Source organism: Symphalangus syndactylus, chromosome 4 (assembly GCF_028878055.3).
Source record: "Symphalangus syndactylus isolate Jambi chromosome 4, NHGRI_mSymSyn1-v2.1_pri, whole genome shotgun sequence".
Classification (NCBI taxonomy): Eukaryota; Metazoa; Chordata; class Mammalia; order Primates; family Hylobatidae; genus Symphalangus; species Symphalangus syndactylus.
The window spans coordinates 161,287,616-161,302,125 of NC_072426.2; positions in this window are offsets into that span (position 1 = coordinate 161,287,616).

Sequence of the window (14,510 nt, forward strand, 5' to 3'; positions counted from 1 at the left end):
TCTATCAAATTAATTATACTTCTTTTGGGGTAATGAAACTCAGAGGCGCAGTTTATATTTCTCCATTTTTATAATGAAAGTTCACAGATTTGTAACACGAACACTTAGTGTGTTGCACAATAGAGAGTTGTCCTGACAATATTTGAAGGAAAATAACGTTAATTCCTTCCTCCTGTATAGGAAAAATATTCAGTTGCTCTTCCAGGTCATTCAACAAAGACCTTTTCCTTCTTTTTTCTTTTTTTTGAGACCGAGTTTCGTTCTTGTTGCCCAAGCTGGAGTGTAATGGTGTGATCTCCGCTCACTGCAACCTCTGCCTCCCTAGTGCAAGCGATTCTCTTGCCTCAGTCTCCTGAGTAGCTGGGATTACAGGCATGTGGCACCACGCCTGGCTAATTTTGTATTTTTAGTAGAGTCGGGGTTTCACTATGTTAGCCAGGCTGGTCTTGAACTCAACCTCAGGTGATCCGCCCACCTTGGTCTCCCAAAGTGCTGGGATTACAGGTGTGAGCCACTGTGCCCGGCCATGACCTTTTTTTTTTAACTTCGGCTTTTTATTTTGAAAAAAGCCAAATCTCAGTAAAGTTGAAAAGGAATTCTAATGACCATCTCTACATATGTCCATGGTTTGCAAAATTGGGCTTATCACTTTCTCGCTGTTCTCAGACACACATACACATTCAGGCTCTTGTTTTGATTTGACAAACTCAGATAACTCTGTGTAGTCCTCAGTCCTCCTCACAGTATTCTCAGACGGCAGTGTTACAGAGCAGCCAGGGGCAGCTGTGAACTAAAAGAACTGTTCTAACTCCTCCCTGACCCTCAGGAGGAAAGCCGTTCACTGGAGAGCTGTATATCCATTCTGGTCTACCATAGAGGGCTGGGGAGAGAACTGGATGGTTCTAGTAAGCTGAGTTGGTATCTTTTCGTTGATTCACCAATATGTTCTGAATTGGGGCTCTGGTACCTAGGAACACATATTCCAATGGTAGAAGATCATTCTTTTATATGATGTGGCCGGGTACAGGAAGATGTAACTCATGGCTAGGAATTTTCTGTGTAAACCTATGCATCAGAGAAAAAGAAGAAATCAGATACATACCTTTCACTGAGGGATTATCAATCAGTCTCTAGGGCTCGAATTCCTTACTAAGATTATTTAAAACATCGTCAACCTCCTGTTGAAAATGAAATAAATATCTTCTGCAAAGTTTATTTATTTTTTATTTTATTATTTTTTTTTTTGAGACAGAGTCTCGCTCTGTCACCAGGCTGGAGGGCAATGGCGCGATCTCGGCTCACGGCAACCTCTGCCTCCCGGGTTCAAGCTACTCTCCTGCCTCAGCCTCCCAAGTAGCTGGGGTTACCTGCTCAATGCTGTTGTAGCAAAGGGGTAACATCCCCAGGGAGCTGAAGACTGATGGGAAGAGCAGGCAGGCACACTCGGCACAGAGGCACAGACAAACCCTTGGTATCATGAGTGGCACAAGGTCAGAGATAATCAGGCCTGTACATGCTGTCTTTCCACATGAGATTTGTATTGATGCTATTTAAATCATAAAAGCCACCCGCTCCATGGACTTCCCAAGGAGGCAGTTCTCCTTAGTACTTCCTGGTCACTCAGTGGTCAGAGCTGCGGGCACACAGGCTCAAGCCACTCCACATGTCAGTCAATATTGCAAACTATACATCATAATACACCTGATTAATATATAAATGTTGGCCGGGCACAGTGGCTCACACCTGTAATCCCAGCACTTTGGGAGGCTGAAGCGGGCGGATCATGAGGTCAGGAGATCGAGACCATCCTGGCTAACACGGTGAAACCCCGTCCTTACTAAAAATACAAAAAATGAGCCAGGCGTGGTGGCTCACGCCTGTAGTCCCAGCTACTCGGGAGGCTGAGGCAGGAGAATGGCGTGAACCCGGGAGGTGAACCTTGCAGTGAGCCAAGATTGCGCCACTGCACTCCAGCCTGGGCAACAGAGCGAGACTCCATCTCAAAAAAACAAAACAAAACAAAATCTACAACAAACAAAGTAGCATTTAACACCAAGAGAAAAGGGATAGGAAAGAGGGTTAATGAACCAGTCCCAAATAATCTCCTGGTCTGGCCCAGGTGGCCCATCAGTCTTGCAAAGAAGAGTCTTTGATGTGGGCAGAGCCTTTGGTGGTGGATTCTGGGTGCCAATTACCAGTGACAGCAAGATGGAGTCTGTTAAGATGGCTGTTTCAAGCTGATGAAGTCCTGCTGTTTGATAGCCGCAGAGTCCTTTGGTGAGGACTGATTGTGGAGGAGTGTGCCTGGTGATGCCCTTATCTGGCTGGATGCACTCTTTGTTGATCAGGTGAAACATTTGGCCCCTGTTGGCAAAGTGCTTTGTGAAATGTAAGATGGAGTCTTTTGTTAAGATGGAATTACTTATGTCAAGGGTGTTGTATACACTTGACAAGGCCAGATGACATTCCCAATTTGTTTTTATAAATAGTAGGGAAACTTCGCTGGAGGAGGAGGGTCACACAGAGCAGGAGCAGAGGGCTTGGTGCATCTTCCATTCCAGATGCTACTGAGAATGTGCAAATCAGTGTCACGATGGATCTCAAAGCTTTCGTTTCAAACTGAGCCACGGACACTTTATAGTGCCTAACTTACTATTCAAAAAGACTCATACACACAGTTTTGTTTGTAATATTTCCACTCATAGAAATTCCACAGGCTTTGGTACAGGAAGTGTCGGCGGAACACATCTTTATCCTGGGGGTAAAAAGCAGAGTCTTCCCTCACAGTTAATGCTCTCAATCTTCTGATTCTGCATATCTGGTAGACCTTGTGTCCCCAGGGGATAAATCAAAGTATTTTAAAAGTATTAAAAATCAGTTTACAGCCATGCATTGTTTTATAATGGGGACATATGCTGAGAAATGCATCATTAGGCAGTTTTGCATTGTGTGAACATCATAGAGTGTACTTACACAAACAGATGGTGTAGCCTCCTAACACACCTAGATTGTATGGTACAGCCTATTGCTCCTAGGTACAAACCTGTCCAGCAGATGACTGTACTGAAAACGTAGGCTGAAAATTTTATTTTACATATGTAGGCAGTTGTAACACAATGTAAATATTTGTGTTTCTAAATCTGGAAAAAGCACAGTAAAAATACAGTATTATAATCTTATGGGACCACCGTCTTATATGTCCGCAGTTGCCTGGAGCCGTCATTAGGCAGCATATGACTGTAGTCCATTAATTTTAAGTATTCAAAACAATGTCCATCCATTCACAATTCAAACAATTGCTCACAATTTTTTACAGCTATTAATCCGGCAAACCATTAGCCTAGGAAGCCAAATGTGTAGTTAGACACAAGTTTAGGGAAACATTTGAGTACTGGAGGACGAAATCTCTCACTAAACAACCAGTGGCTGATTACCGGCCTCTGGACCATGCCCAGTTGGAACAGCTCCACGTCATTCTTTTTTACTTTCTCTTTTTTTAAAGTTTTGTTGTTACAAGAATAATTTTCTATATTAGACTGTTTTCACTTTATTAAGTTTATCATAAGTATGCCAACTTCTGCAAACTTGGAGCAATTGGAATAATCTATTGATTTCTTTTCACCAAATTTTCACTTTATTTGCCCAGAATTCAAGCTTGTCTGTTAATTTCCCAGGTCTTCAATGACTTGTCTCTTATTGGCTAGCATCTCCTCATTTTCCTTGTTCAATTACTAAGGTTTCCCCTATTATATTACCTTTTTTTGGCCTTTCTCTGGAAGTATATAGATTTTCTCCTGAGAGCCAAAAATCTTCATAACACCTTAGTCAATATACCTTTTAAAGAAATCCCTTATATTGGATGGTTGCAGTGGCTCATGCCTGTAATCTCAGCACTTTGGGTGGCCGAGGTGGGCAGTTCACCTGAGGTCAGGAGCTCGAGACCAGCCTGGCCAACAAGGTGAAACCCTGTCTCTCCTAAAAATACAAAAATTAGCTGGGTGTGGTGGCGGGCACCTGTAATCCCAGCTACTCGGGAGGCTGAGGCAGGAGAATTGCTTGAACCTGGGAGGTAGAGGTTGCAGTGAGCCAAGATCACACCACTGCACTCCAGCCTGGGCAACAAGAGTGAGACTCTGTCTCAAAAAAAAAAAAAAAAAAAAAATCCCTTATATTATAATTGTCATTGAAATAATCTGACATTCCTAGTAACCTCTGACATTAAAATTTTCTTCGTTTTTAATAGAAACACAATTCATCATTTATCCATTATCCATTGTCTTGAATTTAATTTAATTTCATCAAAATAATACATGTATTTTAGTACCAAAGATCAAAAAGTGCTTGAAGGTTTATAATTAAAAAAAAAAAATCAATCCTCTCTCCTCCCCCATTCCTGCTACCTAGATACAGTCATGTCCAACTCTCAGTTCTTACAGAATATGCACGGTATTCCCTCATCTTTCATTTAAGTTGAGGAATATCACGTATATTCTAAAAGAAACAGAATGAGGCATTCTATTTCTATTTCCTTAGAAATAGAAATTGGAAATAGAAACATAAGTTGGAAATAGAGGTAGAAATTGGAAAGATTGGCCAGTTGCGGTGACTCACACCTGTAATCCCAGCACTTTGGGAAGCCAAGGTGGAGGACTACTTGAGTCCAGAAGTTTGAGACCAGCCTGGGCAACATAGCAAGACCCCATCTCTACAAAAAGGTAAACAATTAGCTGGGCATGGCGGCACACGCCTGTAGTCCCAGCTACTCGGGAAGCTGTGGTGGAAGAATCCCTTGAGTCCGGGAATTCAAGGCTGCAGGATGAGCAGAATGACTGTGCCACTGCACTCCAGCCTGGGCGACAGGGTGACATCCTGTCGAAAGAAAAGAAAAAAAAAAAAGAAAAGAGAAAGAAGGATTATCTTTTATTACCTTTTACTTGCTACAGGTAACTTCCCCGCCACATCATTCCAATATATTCAAAGCAACATTCTATTAAACCATCAACAACTTTGTTTTTTATGGAGTTGACAGTTATCTCTCTATATGTTTAGTTTTTTTTGTCCTAGTGTACCAAACACAAATTCATCCCTTATACTGTCCTATGGAGCTATAAAGCTTTTCTTGACATAGCCAAACAGCTATGAAATAATCAGTTCTACTTATTTTTTCCTTCAAGGTACCCTTCTGTGAATCTTCCACCTTTCGTTCTAAGTAGGGCCAGCTGATGCTGTCGTCCTGGGGATGTTCCCATTCACCATCACTTTGTTAATTCCTTCACCTCTTTTCTTTCCTGTGCTCAGGAGACATCCTTGGCAAAACTTAATGGTTGCTGGGTCATGATGAAATATTACAGGCACACTAGAGACGCCGTTTCATTAAGTAGCTATCAGTTTGACAAAACAAAAAACAAAAACAAACAAAAGCTAATTTGCAGAGAGAGTTTTTTAGATAAAATTGTCCTGTAAAACTGCAAAATCAAGCTGCCTCATCTGTTCATTAATGCTGAGATCTTTGTTTTGTTCCTTCGGGTGAGGCAAATGCCCGACATACAGGGATTGTTTAATAAACACCTTCTGGGTTTCTTGTTCATTCATTTAACCCCCTTGCCATCATGGGGTTTCCATTCCAGACAGGAAATTAAATACATAACATTAAATCAGGTCATGATTAATGCTACAAAGAACATAATGTAGGGTAAGAGGTAAGAGAATGAGTGGGGATTGCAGAGAATGTTCAGGGAGGGCGCTCTCTGTGGAGGACAGATGAAGAAAGGCCTGTGTGGTGGCAGCCAGCTGGAGCCCAGCACTGCGATCCAGACGCAAGATCACAGCCTCAGCTAGTGTGGTCAAACGGAGGATGGCGAGTGTTTGCTGAGGGACATATGTGGATGGTAGAGCTGACAGTCATTGCTGATAGACTGAACACAGAATGGCAGCGAAATAAAGGATGGCTCTAAAGTCAGTGCTGTCGGAATGAGCCCCTGAAGCTTTTAGAATGCACGGGGTGCCTGCGAGGGTGGCACATTTGGGAATCTAGTTGGCTCTGACCGAAGCTGTGGAGAAACGTGGCAAAGAAGTGGGGAAGAAAGGATGCTGAGGTGGGCTTAGGAGGCTTTTTATTAAAGCCTGGCTGTGTTTATAATTGCAGGCAAGAAGGGAAGCTAATGTAGTAATTCAGAAGGATGAAGAGAACTAAATTGAGGAAATAAGTTTTTATTTTTATCAAGCAATTCATCATTGACTACGACTCCACATTAACTCAGCTCTACCCATAAAGCAAATTAAATTACCCCAAGAAATCAATAAAAACACAGGCAGAGTGGGGAAGACATTCTTGATGAAGTATTTGGGAAGAGATTTTGGGCTGAAGAGGTGAAGCATGTTCCCTACATCACTGTAAACCTAGGAAACGAATTCTATTTCTCCTTTTCCCTCCACACAAGCAATCTAACTCCACAATGAAGATAGGGACAGCACGTTCTCGGGGGAAAGTGACATGGATAGTTCCTGGACTATAGTTCACTCCTATCTGAAGCTCTGAATGTTAACATCCAATGTAGAAACAGCTTTTAGCCTCAGAAATTCCACAGGCCAAAGAACAATGATAACCATTAAGAAGACTGCAACAGGAGCTTTTACCTCCACTCTCTTTTCCAAATACAAAGTTCTCTTGTACCTCTGAGTATCTGGAATGACCGCATAGTTCTCCTATCTGAAACGAGACACACAAAACAGGGTAATCTAGCTGACAGAAAGAGTGCTCAGAGGATAAACACAAAGCTCATTAAAACGGTTAGGGAGGGGAAAAAGCTTATTCGTGTAGTTTTAATCTATTTTTTTTTTCTTTTTTGAGAGGGAGTCTTACTCTGTCGTCCAGGCTGGAGTGCAGTGGCGCAATCTCGGCTCACTGCAAGCTCCGCCTCCCAGATTCATGCCATTCTCCTGCCTCAGGCTCCCAAGTAGCTGAGACTATAGGCGCCCGCCACCACGCCTGGCTAATTTTTTGTATTTTTAGTAGAGACGGGGTTTTACCGTGTCACCCAGGATGGTCTCGATCTGACCTCGTGATCCGACCGCCTCGGCCTCCCAGAGTGTTGGGATAACAGGCGTGAGCCACCGCGCCCGGCCAATGTTTGTATTTTTAGTAGAGACGGGGTTTCACTGTATTGGTCAGGCTGGTCTTGGACTCCTGACCTCGTGATCCACCTGCCTCGGCCTCCGAAAATGCTGGCATTACAGGCATGAGCCACCGCGCCTGGCCTGGTTTTAATCTGTTTTTTAATTAAAAATTTTATTTTACATAAATATACTTTTTGAAAATAATTTTAAGTTTCCATCAACGGCTTCCTTTGAGTAATGTGAACCTTACCTCCACATCTTTGCCTGGCCTCGACTTCCCCAACTCTCTCCTCCAGTGAGCCTGTTACCTGTCTGTGAATACTTTTAAAGAGATACAATTTGTGTGGTTGGAAAGAATAAACAGCTGGGGTTTCAAGAGTCTGAATATCACTCTCTGGAGATTTTGAACATATCGGCTCTATTTCTGACTCAGTTAAAAAAAAAAATGTATCTACCACTTAGGGTAGATGAGGTCATCGAAAGCATTCTGAACCTTACCTGGCAGGTAGCAAATGTACAACAAACTTAAATTGCTATTTTGAAAGGAGAAGTAATATTTAAATTCACATCCTTTCTATTTATCATTCTACTACATCCATCCATCGTTACAGAGAATTCCTTCTCATGTGAGGTTAGATTTCCAATCTCACACCTGATTTTTTCCAGGTCAAAAGTCTCATTCTCTTATATATGTTCCAATTTGTTGAGGCATAACTAAAATGCAAACTTACCCATCTTTTGCCGTTACCCATCTACGTGTTTTTTAACTTCCATGTACCATTGATAGTATTTATCACATTCCAGTCAGAAAATCCAAAAAATAAAAGCTTCAGATTCCTTCCTTATTCTCTGTGAATTCTTATCTCCTCTCTCTCCTGTAATTCCTTTGCTTGCTTTGCACAAGATCAAAAAATTAACTGCAGTGAGGTCACTTACCTCTCGTTTCAGCCCTACACTGACTATTTCAAGCTGACTGCCCTGCCATTCCACTGAAGACAGAAGGAGCTGGTCTAGATTCCTATGAGCTGTGAGATTTCCTGAGCCTCTCCCACTAATCCTTAACCCAGAAATGAATTAGTCGTTCAGCTATAAAACATCTCACAGCGTGACATCCCTGCACATGTAAGAGCACTTTTCCCGAGTTATAGCTACAGAACAAAACAGATATTCTACTTTATTGATACATTTGTTGCCCAAGGTACATTTACCATATACAAATATAGAGACATCTTTTCAGTGTAGTGAGATAATCCCAGGCATTCCATAGCACTGGAGGCCCCACTGGCCAAAGGTTTCCTAGGTCTACTTAGCTCAAATATCCAAGTCTTACACTTTTTTTTTTTTTGAGAAAGGGTTTTGCTCTGTCACCCAGGCTAGAGTGCAGTGACATGATCTTAGCTCACTGCAGCGTCGACCTCCCAGGCTCAAGTGATCCTCCCACCCCAGCCTCCTGAGTATCTGGGACTACAGGTATGTGCCACCATGCCAGGCTAATTTTTGTATTTTTTGTAGAGACAAGATCTCGCCTTGCTGCCCAGGCTGGTCTGGAACTCCTGGACTCAGGTGGTCCTCCTGCCTTGGCCTCCCAAAATCCTGAGATTATAGGCATCAGTCACCATGCCTGGCCACTTATCGCTTCTTTTTTTTTTTTTTTTTTTTGAGACGGAATCTCAGTCTGTAGCCCAGGTTGGAGTGCAGTGGCATGATCTTAGCTCACTGCAACCTCCACCTCCCGGGTTCAAGCGATTCTCCTGCCTCAGCCTCCCGAGTAGCTGGGACTACAGGCGTGCACCACCATGCCCAGCTAATTTTTGTATTTTGTAAATAGAGACGGGGTTTCACCATATTGGTCAGGCTGGTCTTAAATTCCTGACCTTGTGATCCGCCTGCCTTGACCTCCCAAAGTGCTGGGATTACGGGTGTGAGCCACCGCGCCCAGCCCACTTACCACGTCTTAAAGCTACTTCCAATTACACTTTGCCCAATTAACAATCTTCCTAATTCAGCTGTTTCATTATAACTAATCCCTAGCACCATCAACACATTTTTACATTTAAACAATAAACCATACACTACACTAGAGCCACTGAACAAACCAGCTGTTGTTTTCTATTTCTTGCTTCTGCCAACTTTGCTGTTTGTCTTGGTTGGATATTGTAATCAACTAAGGAGCTTTGAAAAAAAAATGATGCCTAGTTTTCAACCCCAAAGATTCTGATATAATTCTTGTGGAGATACGGTTTAGATATTAGGATTTATAAAAACTTCTCAGGTCGGCCAGGTGCGGTGGCTCATATCTGTAATCCCAGCACTGTGGAAGGCCAAGGCAGGTTGATCACAAGGTCAGGAGTTCGAGACCAACCTGGCCAAGATGGTGAAACCCCGTCTCTACTAAAAATAAAGGAAATTAGCCAGGCTTGGTGGCAGGCGCCTGTAGTCCCAGCTACTGGGGAGGCTGAGGCAGGAGAATGGCGTAAACCCAGGAGGCGGAGCTTGCAGTGAGCCGAGATCCCGCCGCTGCACTCCAGCCTGGGTGACAGAGTAAGACTCTGAATCAAAAAAAAAAAGAAAGAAAAAAGAAACACCTGGGCCAGGCGTGGTGGCTCACGCCTGTAATCCACGCACTATGAGAGGCTGAGGTGGGCGGATCACGAGGTCAGGAGTTTGAGACCAGCCTGGCCACTATGGTGAAACCCCGTCTCTACTAAAAAATACAAAAAACTAGCCGGGCGTGGTGGCAGGCGCCAGTAGTCCCAGCAACTCGGGAGGCTAAGGCAGGAGAATCGCTTAAACCCAGGAGGCGGAGGTTGCAGCGAGCCGAGATTGCACCATTGCACTCCAACCTGGCGACAGAACAAGACTCTGTCTCAAAACAAAACACTTGGGGTAGAGCAACGTCTCTCAATATTTTTGTTACATTAGATACAAAACTGGTTAAAACCCCACAGGGCTATAAAATGAAAACCTTTGAGATGATCTTTTTCTACCAGACCCTTCTACAGATTTTTTGGACTTTTTTCCTTAATCACTTCCTCCCTCATGAAATTTTACTACCACATATATACTGCATATGTTTATGGACTGGGCTCTTTTGGAGGGCCCTAGCCACAGTAATATATAAGACTTTTTTCACCTCTCGTGAACCGATTTTTACCAATCGAACTCATGGATTAGAAGTACAGTCGTGTGTGTGTCCCCCCAGTTCCTGAGAAATGCATCCTTAGGCGATGTTGTCCTTGCGCAAATGTCAGTGTACTCACACATACCTGAATGGCACTGCCTGCTGCACCCCTAGGCTGTATGGTATAGTGTAGCCTGTTGCCCCCCTAGGCTATAGGGTGTAGCCTGTTGCCCCCCTAGGCTATATGGTATAGTGTAGCCTGTTGCCCCTCTAGGCTATATGGTATAGTGTAGCCTGTTGCCCCCTAGGCTATAGGGTGTAGCCTGTTGCCCCCCTAGGCTATAGGGTATAGCCTGTTGCTCCTCTGGTGTATATGGTGTAGCCTGCTGCCCCCCAGGCTACAAACCTGTACAGCAGGTTACTGGACTGCATACTATAACACAATGGTTTTGTGTATCTAAACATAGAAAAGGTATAGTAAAGATACAGTATTGTAATCTTGTGGGACCATCGTCATATATGTTCTATCATTGACCAAAACACTGTTATGCAACACTTAACTGTATACATTTAGAAGTCACTTCTGAGGATTTGATAGTTTCGGCTGTGGACATGAGGTTCACTTAGAATGAATGAGAAGTGAGATCCTAGGAAGGAACATGAAGTATTTGCTGCAAGTTTAAAGGGAAAGATGCATTTGGCACAATGGTAGGAAAATGAGGACAGTGTACGTCCTATAGGTCAAGGGAGAATTTATTAAGGATAAAGAGAGTAATAGCATTGACTACTTCTGAGAGCTTGAGTAATATGAAATGGAAGTGGCTGGGCGTGGTGGCTCATGCCTGTAATCCCAGCACTTTGGGAGGCCGAGGCAGGTGGATCACCTGAGGTTGGGAGTTCGAGACCAGCCTGACCAACATGGAGAAACCCCGTCTCTACTAAAAATACAAAATTAGCTGGGCGTGGTGGCACATGCCTGTAATCCTAGCTACCTGGGAGGCTGAGGCAGGAGAATCACTTGAATCCGAGAGGCAGAGGTTGTGGTGAGCCGAGATTGCACCATTGCACTCCAGCCTGGGAAACAAGAACTAAACTCCACCTCAAAAAAAAAAAAAAAGGAATAAAATCAGTTGGATTTAGCAATATGGAAGCGATTAAGACCTGTAGGCAGAAAGAGACAGAAAGAAGATTGGACTGAACACAGGAGGAGATAGCATAAACCAACACACACACCAGAGTGCATTTGGGAGGCCAACGCGGGTGGATCACGAGGTCAGTTTGAGACCAGCCTGGCCAATATGGTGAAACCCTGTCTCTACTAAAAATACAAAAACTAGCCAGGCGTAGTGGCACATGGCCGTAAACCTAGCTACTCAGAAGGCTGAGGCAGGAGAATTGCTTGAACCCAGGAGGTGGAGGTTGCAGTGAGCCAAGATCACGCCACTGCACTCCAGCCTGGGCAACAGAGCTGAGATTCCATCTTAAAAAAAAAAAGGGGGGATATAGTCACACATTTTTTTTTGGAGACAACATCTTGCTCTGTCGCCCAGGCTGGAGTGCAATGGTGCAATCATAGCTCACTGCAGCCTCAAGCTTCTGGGCTCAAGTGATCCTCCCACCTCACTCTTTCCTGTAGCTGGGACCACAGGTGCAAGCCACCATGCCCAGCTAATTTATCTTTTGTAGAGACAGTGTATCCCTGTGTTGCCCAGGCTGGTCCAAAGTCTTGGCCTCAAGGTATCATACTGCCTGGGCCTGCTGAAGTGTTCATATTACAGGAGGAGCCACCACGTCTGGCCTGCATTAGCTTTTTAAAAGTTAACTTTAGAAGGTTCTGATTGAGGAATAGTTTCAATATTGAAAAGAGAAAACGAATCATCTATAGTGAGGTAGGCAAAAAATGTGGCTCCTGTTTTTATAAATAAAGCTTTATTGGAAGAGTAGAGCCACATGCATTAATTTAAGCACTGTCCTGGCTGGGTACGCACTACAGCAGCAGAGTTAGTTTCAAGAGGGACAGTACAACCAATAAAGTCTAAGATATTAATTACCTAGTTTTTTTTTTTTTTTTTGAGACGGAGTCTTGCTCTGTCACCCAGGCTGGAGTGCAGTGGCGCAATCACGGCTCACTGCAAGCTCCGCCTCCCGGGTTCACGCCATTCTCCTGCCTCAGCCTCTCTGAGTAGCTGGGACTACAGGCGCCCGCCACCACGCCCGGCTAATTTTTTGTATTTTTAGTAGAGACGGGGTTTCACCGTGGTCTCGATCTCCTGACCTCGTGATCCGCCCGCCTCGGCCTCCCAAAGTGCTGGGATTACAAGCGTGAGCCACCGTGCCCGGCCAATTACCTAGTTTTTTACAGAAAAAGTTTGCCAAGCCCTGATCTCCAGGTGAGCATTTCCTAAAAGCCCAAAGGAATTTGGAGGAACTACAAGGTAGGAAAAAAATGGTTTATTGCAAGAGAGAAGAAAGGAGAAAGAATAGGTGAGGGTGAATTTGTAATTTGTTACTCAAAAGATGAGAAATGTTGACTGCTGGACTCCTTGAAAGATCATCCGAAAACCCTGTTGGTCGAACCAAGCTCTAAGTCAGGCTCTCTGTCATAAGCACACAACCCTGACAGTCTTATCAGTGTGTCAGACGGAGAAACAGGGGAAAGACATAGGGTCTGGGTTGGAAGGTTCAAAGGGGGTCTTGCAGGATGTGGAACTAGTTGGAATTGGAGTTTTGGACATTATGAATGCATTTTTTAAAAATCTGGATGAAAGGCTGGGCGAAGTGGCTCACGCCTGTAATCCCAGCACTTTGGGAGGTCGAGATGGGCTGATTACGAGGTCAGGAGATGGAGACCATCCTGGCTAACACGGTGAAACCCCATCTCTACTGAAAATACAAAAAATTAGCCAGGCATAGTGGCATGTGCCTGTAATCCCAGCTACTCAGGAGAAGGAGGCAGAAGAATCGCTTGAACCCAGGAGGTGGAGGTTGCAGTGAGCTGACATCGTGCCACTGCACTCCAGCCTGGGCGACAGAGTGAGACTCCATCTCAGAAAAAAAAAACAAACAAAAAACGGATGAAAATATATAGAATTATGACTAAAATAATTAATAACTTAGTTATTATTATGATATTCACAAGGTAAGTTCAATATATTAATTTCCTCTTTGTCTTAAATTCAGTATTCGAATATAATTAGCTGTTCATAAATAACCTGCAGCCTGACCAATATGGTGAAATCCCATCTCTACAAGAATACAAAAATTAGCCAGCTGTGTTGGTGGGCATCTGTAATCCCAGCTACTCAGGAGGCCGAGGCAGGAGAATCCTTTGAACTCTGGAGGTGGAGGTTGCAGTGAGCCAAGATCATGCCATTGCACTACAGTCTGGGCGACAGAAAAATAAATAAGTAAATAAATAAATAGATAAAACTTGCAAAGCCTCACTACATGGGTACATTAGGAATTCCTGTACATTGGAGAAAGAATGCCGATAATGGTTCAACACCATTCTCTGATTTTTCAGTTTGCTACCCTCATTTTTACTATTATTGTTGGTCTAGGTCAGGGTTTGTCAGCCTCAGCACTACTGTTTTGAGCTGAATAATTCTTTGTGCGTCAGGCTGTGCCGTCCATCATAGGATATATTGCAGCATCACTGGCCTCTATTCACTAGATTCTGGTGGCACCACTCTTCTGGTGACAACTAAAAAATTGCTCCAGGCATGGTCTAGCTCATTATAAACAGTTCTATGTTTATGTTGTGGGTTGTATAGCAATGTTTGATCCGAAGTATTTATTTTAGCTTGTAATTTGCAGTAGCTAGACATGCAGACGTCTATTACTGGGTTTTGAACATTAATCATACATTTATTGCTAAATCATCTCACATTTCCCTTTATGAGTCATCATTATCTTTTCTTAAAAAATTAGGTAAGGGTTTGAGAGCCATTGCTCTGAATTCTTTTTATTTTTATTTTTTGAGACAGAATCTCGCTCTGTCACCAGGCTGGGGTGCAGTGCAGTGGTGCAATCTCAGCTCACTGCAACCTCCACCTCCTGGGTTCAAGCAATTCCCCTGCCTCAGCCTCCCAAGTAGCTGGGACTGCAGGGGTGCACCACCATGCCTGGCTAACCTTTTGTATTTTAGTAGAGACGGGGTTTCACCATGTTGGCCACAATGGTCTCGATCTCCTGACCTCGTGATCTGCCGGCTTCAGCCTCCCAAAGTGCTGGGATTACAGGCGTGAGGCATCATGCTTGGTCTGCTCTGAAT